Genomic DNA, 16690 nt, shown 5'->3' with positions numbered 1-16690 from the left:
AGAGAATCATTGATTGGCTGCCTCCTGCATGCCCCACGCTGGGGATTGAGCCCACAACCCAGGCATGTGCCCTTGACCAGAATCAAATCTGGTACCCTTCAGTCTGTAGGCCAATGCTCTTTCCACTGAGCCAAACGGGCTAGGGCTGGCTGTCAGTTGGGTTTTTAAAAATATATTTTATTGATTTTTTACAGAGAGGAAGGGAGAGAGATAGTTAGAAACATCGATGAGAGAGAAATATCGATCAGCTGCCTCTTGCACACCCCCTATTGGGGATGTGCCTGCGACCAAGGTACATGCCCTTGACTGGAATCGAACCTGGGACCCTTGAGTCCGCAAGCTGACGCTCTACCCACTGAGCCAAACCAGTTAGGGCTGGCTGTCAGTTTTAATTGATGAAAATGCAGTGAGCTTTGGTGGGGGAGATGGAGTGGGGTATATGGGGCAGGGTTAATATACCCACATCTTTCTGTCTTTCTAGTGGGATTAAAAATGCAAATAATAATAAAATAAATAAATAAATAAATAACCCCAAAAATGCTTTTTTAAACAGCAGAAGAAAATTTTTTGGTCTTTATGCCTCCCCAAAGAAAAGTAGAAAAAGTAACCTTTTCCAGACTATCACATCTCTAAATATAGCAAATTCTCACTTTATGAGCACACTGAATTGTACATGATGAATGTTTATTTCCCAAGGGGGGAGGGAGAGAGAGAGAAGAAAGTTTGATTCTTATAAAAATTATAAAATAAAAATTACAGGGCATTATGAAAATTACATTTTGTATATTTTATAATTTCCATCCCCCTGCCAAAAAAAAAAAAAAAAAAAAAAGGCTCATTTCTAACTATCCGTGACTTCAAAATATCTGGGAATCCTATGCCTCCAAATGGGAATCTCCAGGTAAGTTGAAAATAATATAAAATATCCAGGGAGAACATCTTAGGGGTCCAGGAAAAATGTAAACCTTTCTTTGGTTATGATCTTTATTTTTTTAAAATATCCAATTATTTAAAATCAAGAACATAAAAGATCTGAAGTTTACTCTTCTTTCTATATTGTTGGGTTAATGTAGACTCTCTCTCTCTCTCTCTCTCTCTCTCTCTCTCCCTCCCTCCCTCCCTCCCTCCCTCTCTCTCCCTCCCTCCCTCTCTCTCTCTCTCTCTCTCTCTCTCTCCCCCCTACCTCTTCTGATCCACTGCCTTTCTCTCTGGGTCTCGGTTCATCAGGCTTTGTCGCTCTATTTTCAATCTTATCAGTCATCCCATCTCTGTCCCATAGAGAGAACGTGGTTCCAATGGCCTGGTTGAATGAAAGAAGGCAGCCGACCCCACTTGGCTCTTGGATTTCTTTTTTTTAAGTTTAATATGTTTTTATTGGTCTCAGAGAGGAAGGGAGAGGGAGAGAGAGATAGAAACATCAATGATGAGAGGGAATCATTGATTGGCTGCCTCCTGCACACCCCCTACTGGGGATCCAGCCCAAAACCTGGGCGTGTGCCCTGACTGGGAATCGAACCGTGACCTCCTGGTGCCCTGACTGGGAATCGAACCGTGACCTCCTGGTTCCTAGGTCAGCACTCAACCCCTGAGCCACACCGGCTGGCCTCTTGGATTTCTTTCATGAAGCCAAATGAAATCAGATATTAAGCCAAAATGGAAGACACTCCCATTACTCCAAGGCCAACAGTATGTCTCCTCAACAGTTTGCTCAGGACACAAGATCTCTCTCGCTTTGATGGGTCCTTAGAAAAAAGTATCTCCCTAAAGATGGAGTTTTTTCCAGTTAAAAAATACTTGGATTTAGTTGGACCTTTGGGCCCTTATTTTGTACCTGGGAATAAGGGCACATGAATAAGACAGTTCTCCTTGCAAGAAATTCAGTCTACAACATGCGTGGACCTTGAGGACATTATGCTAAGCAAAATAAGCCAGTCACAAAAAGTCAAATATTGTGTGACCCCACTTACATGACAGAATATAGAATGACGGTTGCCATGGGCAGGGGGCGGGGGGCAGAAGGGGGGCAGGGAATAGGTAGTTATTATTTAATGGGGACAAAGTTTTAGTTTGAAAAGATGAAAAAGTTCTGAAGATGATTGGTGAGGATGGCTGCACAACAATGTGAATGTACTTAATGCTACTGAACTGAACACTTACAAATGACTAAAATGGTAAATTTCACATTATGTGTATTTTACCATGCTTAAACATTAAAAAAGAAGTTTATGGTCTAGTAAGAGTTATCAATAGGGCTACAATCTTATAGTTAGAAAAAGGAATTAGAGGTCTCTCAGCCCAATGTTTCTCAAACCTTTTTCTTACTGGGATCCATAATAAGGAATTGCATTTATATCATGATCCAGTATGTATATGTCATGCTACTGATATATACATGTGTGTATATATATATATCATACATATATCAGTGCATATATGTATACATGTATATATGTCAGTGCATATATATAGTCACTGATACATACACATAGGTATAGACAGACGTACACATAGATGTATACATAACTGAAATACAAGCATAAGTATATAATTTATATTTATTTATATTTATAAATATATATATAACTGAAAATATATAAATAGCAAATGGTATAGGAAACATTATTTACTCTACTATATAGAATGTGTTCTGACTTATTTTTACACAATTTTATCCCATTTCATTTTTAAAAAATCAGTTATAATCCACAAATCAATTTCACAATCCACTAATAGGTCTCAATCTACAGTTTGAAAAACATTAATCTAGACCAGTCTCTAACACAACGCAGAAATCGCTATAGCCACCCTGCTGGGTGGAAATCCAATTTCTGCTTGAGCGCTTTTCGTGTTGGGGAACTCACTCCCTATCATGCTCTATGGTGGGTCCATCTAGCGATGAAAGAGTCTCACCCACTGCACACCTGTCCCAGAAAGGCTGGGACCCACGGACGGTGCGCAGGCGCTGGCGAGGATGAATGGGCTTCCAGGAGAGGGGAAGGGATAGTTCCAGAAAGCAAGGTGAGGGCCTGGGGGCAGCTGAGGAGAGGGGAGTTGGCTGGCCCTAGAGCAGTGGTTCTCAACCTTCTGGCCCTTTAAATACAGTTCCTCATGTTGTGGTGACCCCCAACCATAAAATTATTGTCGTTTCTACTTCATAAATGTCATGTTGCTCCTGTTATGAATCGTAATGTAAATATCTGATATGCAGGATGGTCTTAGGCGACCCCTGGGAAAGGGTCGTTCGACCGCCAAAGGGGTCGCGACCCACAGGTTGAGAACCGCTGCCCTAGAGGCTAGAGCGGGCTCTCTGAGAGACTCAGCTGCGCTGATCAGACCTCTCGCCTCTGCCTCCTCGCTGCTCCTCCGGCACTGTGATTACTTCCTCATCTGACAGATGATCTCACTCCCCGGCACCCAGACTCCCTGCCTGTGGGAGGGGTTTCCTCCCCCTCGAGGGGCCTCAGCCTCGGGAGACACAGATTCCCCCACCTTCCCTCTCAACCTCCCCCCGTCCCTGCAGGACTCCCGCAGCCACCGCTGGCCAGCCTCCTGCTATTCTCTTGGTCTTGAAACACAGGGTATCCCTGCCCCAATGTGCAGACATGGGCGGCCTGAGCCCCCCCCAGGGGCTGGGGAGACCTGCCCTTCCTCAGGACAATGGGACTGCTCCACACCGGACGGTGTCTTCCCGGGAGGAATAAAACCAAAACAGCACCACCGCGTGGGGATGGCCGGCCGCTGGACATCCACGCCCCGGGTCCTGCGTGAGAAGAGGGCTGTGCCTCGGCCACAGGCGAGGGGGGTGGGCTGAAGGAGGCGTGGACTGGCTGGGCCACAGGCAGGGACCAGGGCGTGGCAGTTTGCAGCCTCACAGCCAGCCACCCTGCCCAGGTAGGATCAGGTTGACCTCAGGGTGGGGCGGGGCGGGGAAGAGGTGGTGATCTCATTGCATCCTTAGAAGCAAGAGAAAAAAGTAACTTGGTGCCGATAGAGGATAAAGAACGGGCAATACAAAGGGGAAGGGAGAGGAGAAAAGCTGGGGCTGAGAAAAGAAATGTAGAACACAGAGCAGCCTCTAGCCTGAAAGGGTCTGGGGTCAGAGCCCGCTCCAGGGAAGCCAGGCGCGGAGCAAGACCGTTCTCCCCAGCCCCAACACACCTCGATGCAGGAAAAACCCCACCGTGGACACCTGACCCAGGCCGTCCCGCCCACCCGCTCCCTCCTGAGCTCTGGAAGGGGAGGAACGCCGGCAGCCCACCCTCTCCCCTCTGCGGAGACCATTCTTTCCCCCTCACCCAATCCCCCCGGGGTTTGACAAAGTTTAATTGATTGCGTGAAACCAAAAGGCAACACAATAGGTGCCAGACCCCCCTGTGGTTCTCCTCTTTGAAGCGGCCGGTGTCCTTTTTCTTTTATCTGAAGAGCCTCGCATAATTTGCATTCCATTTCTACTTACCTGCAGTCCGGTTAGAAGCGAGCTGCTCCCTTCCTCACTCCCTCAATTAGTGGTACCCTGGGCTTCTCTCCACATCAGCACCACTGCTCGGCTCTCGCCATGACATCACCTCCGAGCTCTCTGATTGGCCAACAGTGGGTTGCTTGGCAATTGGACAGTTTCCTCCGGCGGCGGAGCAGGGATTGCCTGAGTGAGTAACTCTTAGCAGGCCAGGGAGTGGAAGATGATGTCAGACAAATAGCCTGCTTGCCATGCAGCCTGTAGAGTGGGGGGACCAGCGGGGTGAGGGTGGGGATGAAGAAAGAAAGAGGGAGTGGTACGGGAAGGTGGGGGTGAAGGCACAGCTTGCAGGCTGAGCGGCGGCACCTGGAGAAGGGGGATGATGAATGATTTCCAGAATCGTTAGCTCTTTCAGATCTGGGGGTGGGAGACTATGGAATCTAGAGAAGTCAGAAAGCACAGATGACTCCTAAAAATAGCTTCCCGGAGGGCTTGGTGCCGGGTTTCCATCTTGGTCAGAAGGCCTGGTGGGTTTGCCTAGGGACTCAGAAGGCAAGGAGGGGCTGCAGGTGCCTCAGACCATGGGGGTGGGGAAGGTGCAGTACGGGGGTCCCAGGAGAGCAGGGCTTCCCTCTCCCCACCTCGCTGTGCTGTTGGCCGCTCCTGTGCTGTGGCTATTTGACCAGAGCGGGTGGGTCTGCACCGCCCAGCCAGCCCTCCTGATATTCCTGACTGAAGCTGAGGTCATCACTGCCTGGGGGACTCCTAAATGAGGCGGACCCCTGAGGGGAGGCAATGGGTCATCCAGCCGTAGCTTCTTTAGTTCCCTCAGGGAATGGGGGCAGGGAGCCCCAGGTGTAACCTCTCAACCTGCTCACCCTGAGCCAGGCAGCTGGAGGTGCAGGGTGAGGAGGCTGAGCGGGAGACAGGCCGTGGGGCAAGCCCCCCCTCCAGAATGCTCCTCCTTGTCAAAGCTCCCTGGGCGTGCCCTCCATTCCGCACTCCCACGGCAGGTGGGACTGCTCCACCACCCAGCTCTGGCTCACCCCCTTTTGGCTGGGGTGGGGACACATTTCTATGTGTGTAGTAAAATATATATAACATAAAGTTTATTATTTTAACCATTTTAAGTGTGCGGTTCAGGGGCATTAACTACATTCACACTGCTGTGCTACCGTCACCACCATCTATCTTAGAACTTTGTCTTTCCAAACGGAAACTCTGTACCCATTAAACAATGGCTCTCCATTTGCCCTTTTCACCCCCCCCCCCAACTCTAATCTACCTTTTGTCTCAATGAATTTGCCTAGTCTAGCAGTTTCATTATCTCATGTATTACCTCATGGAGTGAAATCATACAAGGTTCACCCTTTTGTTTCTGGCTTATCTTATTTAGCATCATGTCCTCAAGGTTCATCCAACACTGAAGCACGTGTCAGAATGTCCTGGCCTCGCCCTCTTCAGGGAGGGTCAGTTCAACCACAATCAATTTCACGGACCCCCACGCTCTACCACCACCCCCCTGCTGCCTGAGAATACGCATAATGACAAAAGGTTACCTTGCTTTTAAGTTATGTTTTCAAACTACAAGAGCACCGGTGAGCATCTGCACACTGCAGTCCATGCATGTATGAGGGCGGTGTGGTCACTGCATGCAGCCGGGAAAGCAGTAGGTTCTCAGGGCCTGGCACTGACCCTGGCCTGCACCCCACAGCTGAGACCCACCGTGTGGCTCATCAGGTGGGGAGAGCACCGGTTAGGCTGCCCCCTCTGACCAACCACGCTCAGGGGTGGCCAGAATAAGCAATGACCCCGACGTCTTGGGAGGCTTCAGAGCTCCCCCACGATGGGGCTTTTGTGTCACCCCATCAGTGCCGGAAGGCCAGCAGCAGGAAACCGGTCTTCTGTTTGAACAACACTCTTCTCATGCCGGCCTCATGCCACGAACCCGGGGCCCTGGGGCCCTGGGCTGGCCCATGTCAGAGGGGATCAGGCGTGCCTATGAATAGCAGAGTGGTTTCTCAACATGGAGAGACAACAGAGGCCACACTGGTCACCAGGCTGCAATGGGAATCCAGGCAGACGGGAACCTTGTGGCTGCCCTTGCAGTCAGGGGAGCCTCTCTCCCTTCCCCCGACTCTCTTTCGTCTTCCCTCCCAGCCCTGGAAGTCTGGAATTCCACAAATCTGCAGGCTCTGGAAAGGGAGGGGGTGGGGGAGGAGACAGTGAGTTGCCATGGTGATGGCAGCCAATGAGAGATCCTGCACTACTAGGCGAGGGGAGCACTCTGTCTGCATCCCCCCCACCCCCCACCCCCAACTGACTGATAGGAGGGTGTGGCTGGGACAGGGTGGGGGAATGGACAGGAGAGAACACATGACCTGAGGGCAGAGACCAAGGTGGGGGGCTAAGGGTAGTGAGGAGGGCTGCCCCATTTCTAGAATTCGCTAGCTACCATCTGAGTGCTAAGCTATGATGGGAGGTGGATATATATCAGTTGCCCCCACAATGTTTTGCTCCCATCACCACTGTTCAGAACTTTCCATCTTCCCAAACTAAAACTCTGTACCCATGAAACAACAGCACCCCTTTCCCTCTTCCCTGGTAATAGATACAGTAATCGGCAAAGCTCACAACAGCCCTGCAAGAAAGGGCTTCCCCTGCCACCCCAGAGCCAGAAGGAAAGGTAAATTGCAAACAGCCTGGCTGCTGAGTAGTGAGGCTAGATTTGAACTGACATGGGGGAGGGGAAATAGTAACGGGAAGAGGGCGGAGAGGTAGAGCCACAGCCACTGGACCCTCCTAAACGCAGTGGCTACACATCAGTCAGAGGGACGTGGGCCCCCAATGCACACACCTGTGACTTCGCTCTGTTGACGCCACCTTTCACGACGCAGGTTGCACTGTGGCAACGACACTGGGGTGGGGCAGGTGTGGTCATTCCCTGATGCCCGTGTGCTGCCTGGCTGCGCCGCGGGCTCGCCATCATTGACCTCTTCCAAGGGTGAAACGTGACCAACGTGTGGGAACGGGGACTCCACATCCTCTTGTCAGTTTCCAAGTGTGGAAAGAAGCAGCAGCAAACAATCAGTAGATGATTGACTATCCAGAAGGCAGGCATTGCCTTGACTCACAATAACTCACATGTACAGCCCCCAGGCCACAGGGGGCAGTGCCCAGCCCCTCAGGGACCTGCCCGTCACAGAGGTAGCTCTGCTGTAGGGCCAACTGCACACTCACCTAGGGAACCCTCAGGAAATACTGTCCTAGCCTCACACAGGCATTCAGAATATATCTGAACACTGCGTGTGTGTGTCAGCTTCATTCACACTCATGTGGTTTATAAAAAACTACCCAAAGTAAATGGGCATTTATTTTCTGCTTTTATTTTAGGAGGAGACAGAAGCTTGGAGGATTTTTTCCCCCCTGTAGAATGTGTTGAACTGAACATTGTCAGGGATTGACTTAAAACAAATAAAAACGTTTGCACTATGAAATGTTTTTTTTAAACTGTGAACGCTGTTTCACTTGAAGAGCAGCTGCTGTGATTCTTGCACTCTTGTGACATTAGTGGCTTAGATATTTTTTCAATCAACACAAACTCAGTCAGTTGGAATTTAGGCAATGGATTGCGGGAGCCATTTGTTTATGCTAATTATTTATAGACTGCATTGTAATGGCAGTTAATGATTAGAACAATACCATATAATGTTTATAAAAACAACATATATAAAGTGAGCTAAAACCTGTGATCACTTACATGCCTGCTGCAAAGTATGTGCTCAATAAATGTTAGCTATTGTTATGATTGTCACTAAAGACAAAAGCAGAATACCCATGAGTTTGCAAGGAACGGAAGCCCATTTCAAACTTGTTAACAAAACAAGATAATTTATATTAAAACTTGACAGTAACCCCCTCTCCACCCCCATTAGAAAATGGGCAAAGACACGAAGGGACACATCAATGAGGATATACAGATAACAAATAAACACATGGGGGCGGGGGGGGGGGGAGTTCACCAATTGGCAATTTTAAAAGGCAATTTATGATGACAATGAGCCGTGGTTGGTGTGGCTTAGTTGGTTGCAGGTTAGATTCCTGGTCAGGGCACATACCCAGGATTTGGGTTCAATCTCCAGTTTGGTTGCATGTTGTAAGCAACCGATTGATGTTTCTCTCTCACATTGATATTTCTCCCTTGTGCTTTCCCTCTCCCTTCCTCTCTCTCTCTAAAATCAATAAAAACATATCCTTGGGTGAGGGTTAAAAAGAAAAAGAATATTCTCAAAATGACAAAATTATAGAGATGGAAAGAGATTAGAAGTTGCCACGGATTAGGAGTGGTGAAAGGAGGGGTGAATATATAGGGAAAACAGTAAGAAGATCTTTATGGCATACATTGTACCAATGTCCATTTCCTGGTTTGATATTATACTAGCGTTATGGAAGTTGTAACCATGTGAGAAATAGTGCAGGGTACATGGGACCCTTCTGCAACTTACTCTATACCTATAATTATTTCAAAATTAAAGGTGTTTCTTTTTTTGGAGCTTGAGGAAGTGTCAGAGATAGTTCATGGAATATAAAGCAAAAATGCAGCCCTTCCTCCTGAGAAGCAAGAACCAGGAAGGTACTCATGAATCAGCTACCCCACCAAACCCCAGCCTCTCTGCAAAGCTGCTTCCTTCCTCTCTGTTTGTAGATACCTTCCCTCTGTGGGCACCATCCCTGCTGTAGGCACCTTCCCTCTGTGGGCACCATCCCTGCTGTAGGCACCATCCCTGCTGTAGGCACCATCCCTGCTGTAGGCACCATCCCTGCTGTAGACACCATCCCTGCTGTAGGCACCATCCCTGCTGTAGGCACCATCCCTGCTGTGGACACCATCCCTGCTGTAGGCACCATCCCTGCTGTAGGCACCATCCCTGCTGTAGGCACCATCCCTACTGTAGACACCATCCCTGCTGTAGGCACCATCCCTGCTGTGGGCACCATCCCTGCTGTGGACACCATCCCTGCTGTAGGCACCATCCCTGCTGTAGACACCATCCCTGCTGTAGGCACCATCCCTGCTGTAGACACCATCCCTGCTGTAGACACCATCCCTGCTGTAGGCACCATCCCTGCTGTAGGCACCATCCCTGCTGTAGACACCATCCCTGCTGTAGGCACCATCCCTGCTGTAGACACCATCCCTGCTGTGGGCACCATCCCTGCTGTAGGCACCATCCCTGCTGTAGGCACCATCCCTGCTGTAGACACCATCCCTGCTGTAGGCACCATCCCTGCTGTAGGCACCATCCCTGCTGTGGGCACCATCCCTGCTGTGGACACCATCCCTGCTGTGGACACCATCCCTGCTGTAGGCACCATCCCTGCTGTAGACACCATCCCTGCTGTAGGCACCATCTCTGGTCCTCCAGGCACATGACTGCCTCACAACCATGAAAAACTCCTTGCTTACCTGGCAGCAGTGCTGAAATCCTTTGTAGTTTAGCCACACAGAGAAATGTATTGGTTCTCTCTTTGATTCAATTCAAAATTCTCAGGAAAATAAAATCAACCAGCCCTACTCCTCATCCCATGACAGTGGGGTCACACAGCACAGACGTGTCTGCCAACACAAACATCTTCGTCATCCCCCATGGAGGCCCTGACCCCAGGCCATGTCCCTTTCCCCTCCAAGTCAGTCTCCAGGTGGTCTAGTCTATGGAGGAGTGATAAAATCTGCCACCTGTGTCCCGCTGGACAAAGAACACGAGGAGAGAGAGTGGACAATAAGCTCCCATAAGAACGAAGAAGGAAGGGCCCTGACAAAGCTCGCGGCAGCTCACGGTGACTCCTGCCGGCCTCTGGGGGAGCCCTTGGTTAGCCAGTGCAGCCACTCCAGGATCTGCTCCTGGGGACATGGTCCTTGTGTGGGGTCCTCCTGGGCCTCCCCTGGGAGGAGATTGGAGATGAACTGGCTGTGGAGTTAGCAGCCTCTGAGCTTGGGCCTGTGCTCGCCTGAGGGACTGAGAAGCTCCTAATGTGGATCTGTGTCACTTTAAAAACGCTGTTCTCGAGGCTTGAAATTTTCCTGGCAGCATAAAGCCTGTAAAACCTTCATTAGCAGTCCTTCGACTTAATTTAGGGAGATTCGATTTGCTGGAAGCCATTTCTAGACAGTTCGGTAAGCTGGCCAGCCAGAGGCAGGCTGTGTCTACGGGACTTCCGTTTCTTAGGACGCCTGCTATATATTTTGCTTAATGGGTTTCAGTTTAGGATGTAGAGGCCTCATTAGCCCAGTGGGGCATCCTCAGCCTGGTCCTCAAGGGTGCTGTGCAGGGGAGGCACCGCCACCTCTGTCCAGCAAAAGGACGCAGCAGACGGAGTTGGCAAAAGTGTTGAAGGATCAGGGTTCCCCAAAGCCCCTAGTGCAGCGGTTCTCAACCTGTGGGTCGCGACCCCTCTGGGGGTCAAACGACCCTTTCACAGGGGTCGCCTAAGACCATCGGAAAACACATATGTAATTACATATTGTTTTTGTGATTAATCACTATGCTTTAATTATGTTCAATTTGTAACAATGAAATTGGGGGTCACCACAACATGAGGAACTGTATTAAAGGGTCGCGGCATTAGGAAGGTTGAGAACCACTGCCCTAGCGTGTCTCAACGGACCTGGTTTCAATGGCCAGGGCCTGGCTGCTTCGTTATTGGTGGCCACATTAGTGCTCAGTGTCGGTGGCTGCACAGTGCTAGGTGCGGCAGCTCAGGAAGTCCCACGGTGAATTTTGAGAATGAACTCGCAGTGTTCTTAGCTCCTATACTATCAGCATAATGAACACCAGGGGCAGGGTTGCATAACTGACCTGTTTTCCGTTACCGGCTTTAAGTCAGGCAGCGTCGGACTGCTTCATGTCTCCCGTGCACCTTACTGAAGTCCCAGGGAGGAGCTGGCACAGCCGGACATCTCGAGGTGGCCTTTCAAGCCCCCTAAAGCCTCAGATTCAGGACAAAATTGTCCAAGTTCCCAAAACAACAGACACTAACTTCACCAGTGGCTTCAGTCTGTGTTCCACAAACATTCCTCCCCCTGCGGGAGAGGTGGGATCCTTGTTCCCAAACCCTGAAATGAGCCAGTTATGTGATTAGGTGCAGCTTCATTTCCTGGTCCCAGGTTGCATCTTATTCAGAGTCTTTTTCCTGTAAACGAACAGGAAATGATTCCAAATTACCTTAAGCAAAACCAGGAAGTTCATTCAAGTTTACAGGGAGATCACATAGAAACCAACACAAAAGGACAGCTGGGTTGAACCTGGAACTGGAAACCAACAGAATCTGGGAACCCCCCCTCCCCCCCCCACCCCCACTCACCCCTCACCCTGCCAGTCTTCCTCTCTTCCTCTCTCCTTCTCCCTGTACATGGATGTGCCTCCCGCTGCTGACACCATGTGGTCACTCATGTCCTCATCTGCATCTGTCCACAAGGCCATATCTGCCCATCTCCCTGAGAGAGACTCTACTCTCTGAGCACTGGCCATCCCACCTTTCTTGGGGTGAAAAAGAGACAAACCAACTCTCCTTTAATCCCAATTTCAAATGTCCAAGCGAGAGAACCCATCTGGCCCAATTTCAGTCATGCGTGCGTGTCTGATGGCAAGGATTTTGGCAGGGGGGTGAGGGTGGGGGTTGCACAGTGCAAATCCGCATGGAGTAGTGGATACTGTTCTCGGAGTGGGCATTGGGAAGCGCTGAGCAGACATCCCACACGATACGCCATCAGGGGTAGTGACTAATAATAAAACAGCAACATTGTGCTCCTTGCCTTTGAACAAAAGGCAATTGCCAACAGCAGAACAATTGAATCAGGTTAGGAAAAAAGAGAAAAGCTGGGAACAGGAAAAGGATTTGCCTTATGCATATCCTGGCCTCTAGCACTACAGCTGTCCCTTCCCCAGTACAAAATTCCCAGGGGCTGAAACCCCTAGAAGGGGAACTCACAAAGGATGCTGTAAACACGGGATGTCTGTCGGAAGGGCTGGGTGCTGGGAGATGAGGGGGCCACCTGCCCCCTCAGCTAAGGTCACGGCTGGCCAGCCACTGAGTTCTGTGTGCTGCGTGCTGCTTTGTGTGTGGACGGTGCTGGAGCCAGGGAGCTGGGATCACCTCTGGGTCATCCTGGTACATTCCCTCCTTGACCCGCTCAGGAGCACAGAGAGAACAGTGGAAAAAGAGCTGATTTGCTCTCACCTGCAGAATTTAGGTTTAAAGGGACAGTAGAGACTGGGAGGACTGTAAAGGTAGCCTTAAAAGAAGGGCACAATAGGAAGAAACACATACAATCCTGCCACAATGACGAAAGCCACGGTGACTTTCATTCACCACGTAGGTTAGGATCTGCCTCGTTCTGCTCCATGGCTTCGCAACCATTTTAGATCAATGAATGGGCCAAATTCAAGCCAAGGAATCTTGAAGATGAAATTAGCCCGTGAAAAATCAATTTGTATCCCAAGGTTAAAGGAAACTAGAAATACCCATAAGCATAACATCAATAACACTTTCAAATTCTAGCAAAATAAACAAGACATCAGAGGAAAATGGAAACAGAAACTGAAGGAGGGGTGAGGAGGGAGGAGGCAGAGATTTTGAACCAATTGAAATATATAGTCAAGAAAATTATTTACAGTATGTTCACTTTCCAGAGAGAATGAATAGTGGTTTGCTTGTTAGAAGGAAACAACTCACACTTTAAATGGATTTTCTTTAAAAAAATTTTTTTAATTTATTGAGAGAGAGAGAGAGAGAGAGAGAGAGAGAGAGAGAGAGAGAGAGGTTTGTTGTTCCACTTATTTATGCAGTCACTGGTTGATTTTTGTATGTGTGCTGACCAGAGATCTAACCTGAAACCTTAGCATTTCAGAAGGACGCTCTAACCCATGATAGAGTGGCCAAGGTTAAATGGATTTTCTTATTTTCTAAGAAAATAAAAAACTGGTTTCTTCTTATCTAGAGAGATTTTTCCTGAGTAAGCCTGGGTTGTCCTGCATGATTCCATTTATACGAAGCTCTGGGGAAAGACAGATCACATCTGCAGTGATGGGAAGCGTGTCAGGGGCTGCCTGGGCTGGGTGTGTGAGGGCCATGGGGACCTCTGGGGTGACGGAAATGTTCTCTACCTTGGTTGTGGCAGTGGTGGCATGGGCCTATATATCTGCAAAACTCATTGAACTTAACATGAGTTTATTGTTGGTAAATTGTATCTCAATAAAGTTAATTAAAAAACAACAACTTGCCGAAACCGGTTTGGCTCAGTGGATAGAGCGTCGGCCTGCGAACTGAAGGGTCCCAGGTTCGATTCCGGTCAAGGGCATGTACCTTGGTTGCGGGCACATCCCCAGTAGGAGATGTGCAGGAGGCAGCTGATCGATGTTTCTCTCTCATCGATGTTTCTAACTCTCTATCTCTCTCCCTTCCTCTCTGTAAAAAATCAATAAAAATATATTTAAAAACAAAACAAAACAAAAACTACTGTGTGGGAATGGCAGAAAAAATTATAAAAGAACAGCATCTTTCCCCCAAGCTGGGGCATTGCCCTCCTGGAATAAAAAAAAAAAGCACTTCTCTCTCTGTAAGGAAAGTGGGTAGAGAGAAGTTCAAGAGACTCTGGAAAGGCAAGGCTTAGCTTGATTCAGATGAGGGAACAGGGTTTCCCTAGGAGGGCAGGGGCGGGAAGAGCCTGTCGGGCCGAGATCAGCTGTGTAAGGCTCTGAGCTCACTGATGGCGTATTCAGTGAACTATATAATAGTAAAATCATCATGAAGTTAAACAAGCAAGACCTGAGAGAGGCAACAAATTGTTCCTGGATGAAAATCCTGGCAAAGCCCATGCCTGCCTGCTTACACTCTTAATTCCCAAAGCAGCCTCATCAGGAATTAGTACATCCCATCAACATGTCCAACTTTCTTAGAACGTACCGTTTTCTCCCTGCCTCCCACCAGGGGTGTTTGGGGCCGGGGTCAGCTCCTTCCCCACCCCTCTGCCTTGCGTTCTTCCCCTGCTGCCAGAATGGGGATGAGGGGGTGGGGAGGAGAATGGGGAAAGTAGGGTCTTCTGAGGCTGCCCCGGTCCTGATGGTGAATTGCTGCCCTCGGGAACTCAGGTGTTCAGGGCTGACTTTGCCTTGCAGCACTTTGGAGGGTTCCTTAGAGAGCCAGGCATGCCCCATTTCTGGCTCCTCTTACTTGCAGCTCCCTTGTAGTGGGTGGGTGGGGGTGCCTTCCTAACAGATTGCTCTGGCTCTAAGCCGTCTCTGGGCAGGAGTGGAGGGCACATGCCAGCTTATTTTTGTTGGGGTCCCTCTCCCTTCCAGATGGCTCTTTGGGACAGAAGTTGAGACAACTCCAGGCAGGTCATCACAAGGTCATCTGGTCCTCAGGAGATTCACACATCCGCTTTGTTCCAACAAAGTTTGTGGCTCAGGCTGTCCCAGAGGCAGCAGCCTCTCTCTATTCTGTCATCAGAACAGGTAACCCGCCCAGTATGATTCTTCAAGCACTAATCAGATGCCAGCCCACTGTGACCTCCAAGATCCAGAGGTCACGTAGGAGGTATTCCAGGTTGTCCCGGTGAAATTCCTTTCCTTAGTGCTGGGGTAAGTGAAAGGCATGCTCTTGATTCCCCTGTGGTCGTAGAAGTGCATGTGGGGAGCTGGGGAATTGGGGGGGAGAAGGTGGGACCCACAGCACTCTAATAATGCTCCTCAGAGAAATGCTCCCATTAATCCCAGCCCTGCTCATGGCATTCAACTTCTCTTATAGGCTGGGAAAGAGGGAAGTCAGCTTGTAACAGTGGGGGGTTGTAACCCACCCAATCATTCATTTGATATTGTTTCTGTAAATGCTGACTCTGGCTAATATGTAGCTTGTAGATAAACAGCAGCCTATATAATAAAAGGCTAATATGCAAATTGTTCCCTCAGGAGTTCAACCAACAACGGGAGTTCCACTGCTCGCTATGACATGTGCTGACCACCAGGGGGTGATGTGGAAGGAAGGAAGGCCCCGGCCAGCAACCGACAGCCGGCAGCTGGGGAAGGAAGGCCCCGATCGGCCCTGATCACTGGCCAGGCCTAAGAACGCTACCCATGCACAAATTTCATGCACTGGGCCTCTAGTGTTTGTATAAGATTCCTAGGAATTAACTTCAGAAGATGCAGGCTCTGACCTTCAGTCATCACAGTTCCAGGAGATTTGCTGACCTTCAACTGTATAACCAGGAAAACATAAAATCAGATGATAAAAACCAGGCTGATGCACAACAGACTATCACTTGACCAGTTTTGAGATCCTTATCAGAATGGACTGTGCTGGTCTGCATGTAGAGAACTTTTCAACCCCTCCCTTGATCTCTCTGCTTTGCTTTCCTTCTCCCTCCTTATAAAATCCTCTGTCTGCTCTGAGATGTTCAGACGGGCTTTGTAACAACAGTCCCCCATCTTCTTAGGTGGCCGACACTTTCACCAATACTTATCACAGGAGTTTGGCTTTTGTGGTGACAGGCAGCTGAACCTTGGATTCAGTTACAAGCTGAGGTTTGCAAAACAGGCTGTCAGTCCCTTTATATAGCTGCATTGGGTTCCCCGCTCCCTCACTTTAGGGTGTGGAAATGGTGGGCCCTATGTTCTTGGAGTCATAGCCTGAACCAATACAGTACCAAGATCAGCTGTTACATAATGATTCCTACAAGGACCGGGTACTCTGCTGGGCTCTTGACATAGATGATCTCGTTTAATGTTCACAATAAACCTGTATGTTGGGAATGACTAAAGCCATTTTGCACATGAAGAAACTGAGTCTCAAGGAGGATAACGGACTTGGCCAAGGTCACATTGCTACCTATGACGAATCCAGCTTTTCTGGTTCTATGCTGAGCTGGGCCCAGAACAAAATACTCTATGTTGATATTATGGAAACAAAACTCATGAATTCAGAAGCCTGTGAGGAGTTCACAATCCTGACAGTGCAGGTGTGGCCCCACTCGCCTTCCAGCCCCAGCCTTCTCCTGTTCATCCTTCCTTCCTCCTATGGGACACCCCCTGCCTTTCCATCCCACTCCTCCTCTCTGGCCTCAGACAGATTGTTGACACTCAATGCTCCCTATGTATTTTAATGACCTCTCTCTCCCTTGGACTATGAGTTTCTTGAGAGCAAGGACTTAGCTTGTTATCTTTTGCAAGAATCTTAGCA

The 16690-nt window shown here is 49.1% G+C and overlaps 1 protein-coding gene across 6 annotated transcripts in view; it reads right to left on the bottom strand.

The window, feature by feature from the left end:
- Nucleotides 1–13773, bottom strand: part of STMN4 (stathmin 4) — a 32503-nt gene extending 18730 nt beyond the window's left edge. The window contains exons 1-2 of one of the 6 annotated variants that reach the window (XM_036314556.1): nucleotides 12446–13773; nucleotides 11314–11647 (exon numbers count right to left, since the gene is read on the bottom strand). The gene's annotated coding sequence lies outside the window, so the exon portion shown is untranslated. Of the gene's footprint in view, nucleotides 1–4456; nucleotides 5706–11313; nucleotides 11648–12445 lie in introns of those variants that run through there. The other 5 variants (XM_036314559.1, XM_036314555.1, XM_036314562.1 and 2 more) reach the window with 5 other exon arrangements.
- Nucleotides 13774–16690: the final 2917 nt, after the last annotated feature.

This window comes from Myotis myotis, unplaced genomic scaffold, assembly GCF_014108235.1.
Source record: "Myotis myotis isolate mMyoMyo1 unplaced genomic scaffold, mMyoMyo1.p scaffold_m19_p_6, whole genome shotgun sequence".
In the NCBI taxonomy this organism is placed as follows: Eukaryota; Metazoa; Chordata; class Mammalia; order Chiroptera; family Vespertilionidae; genus Myotis; species Myotis myotis.
The sequence above is the reverse complement of the archived record's forward strand: the minus strand, read 5'-3'. Positions and strand labels throughout refer to the sequence as shown.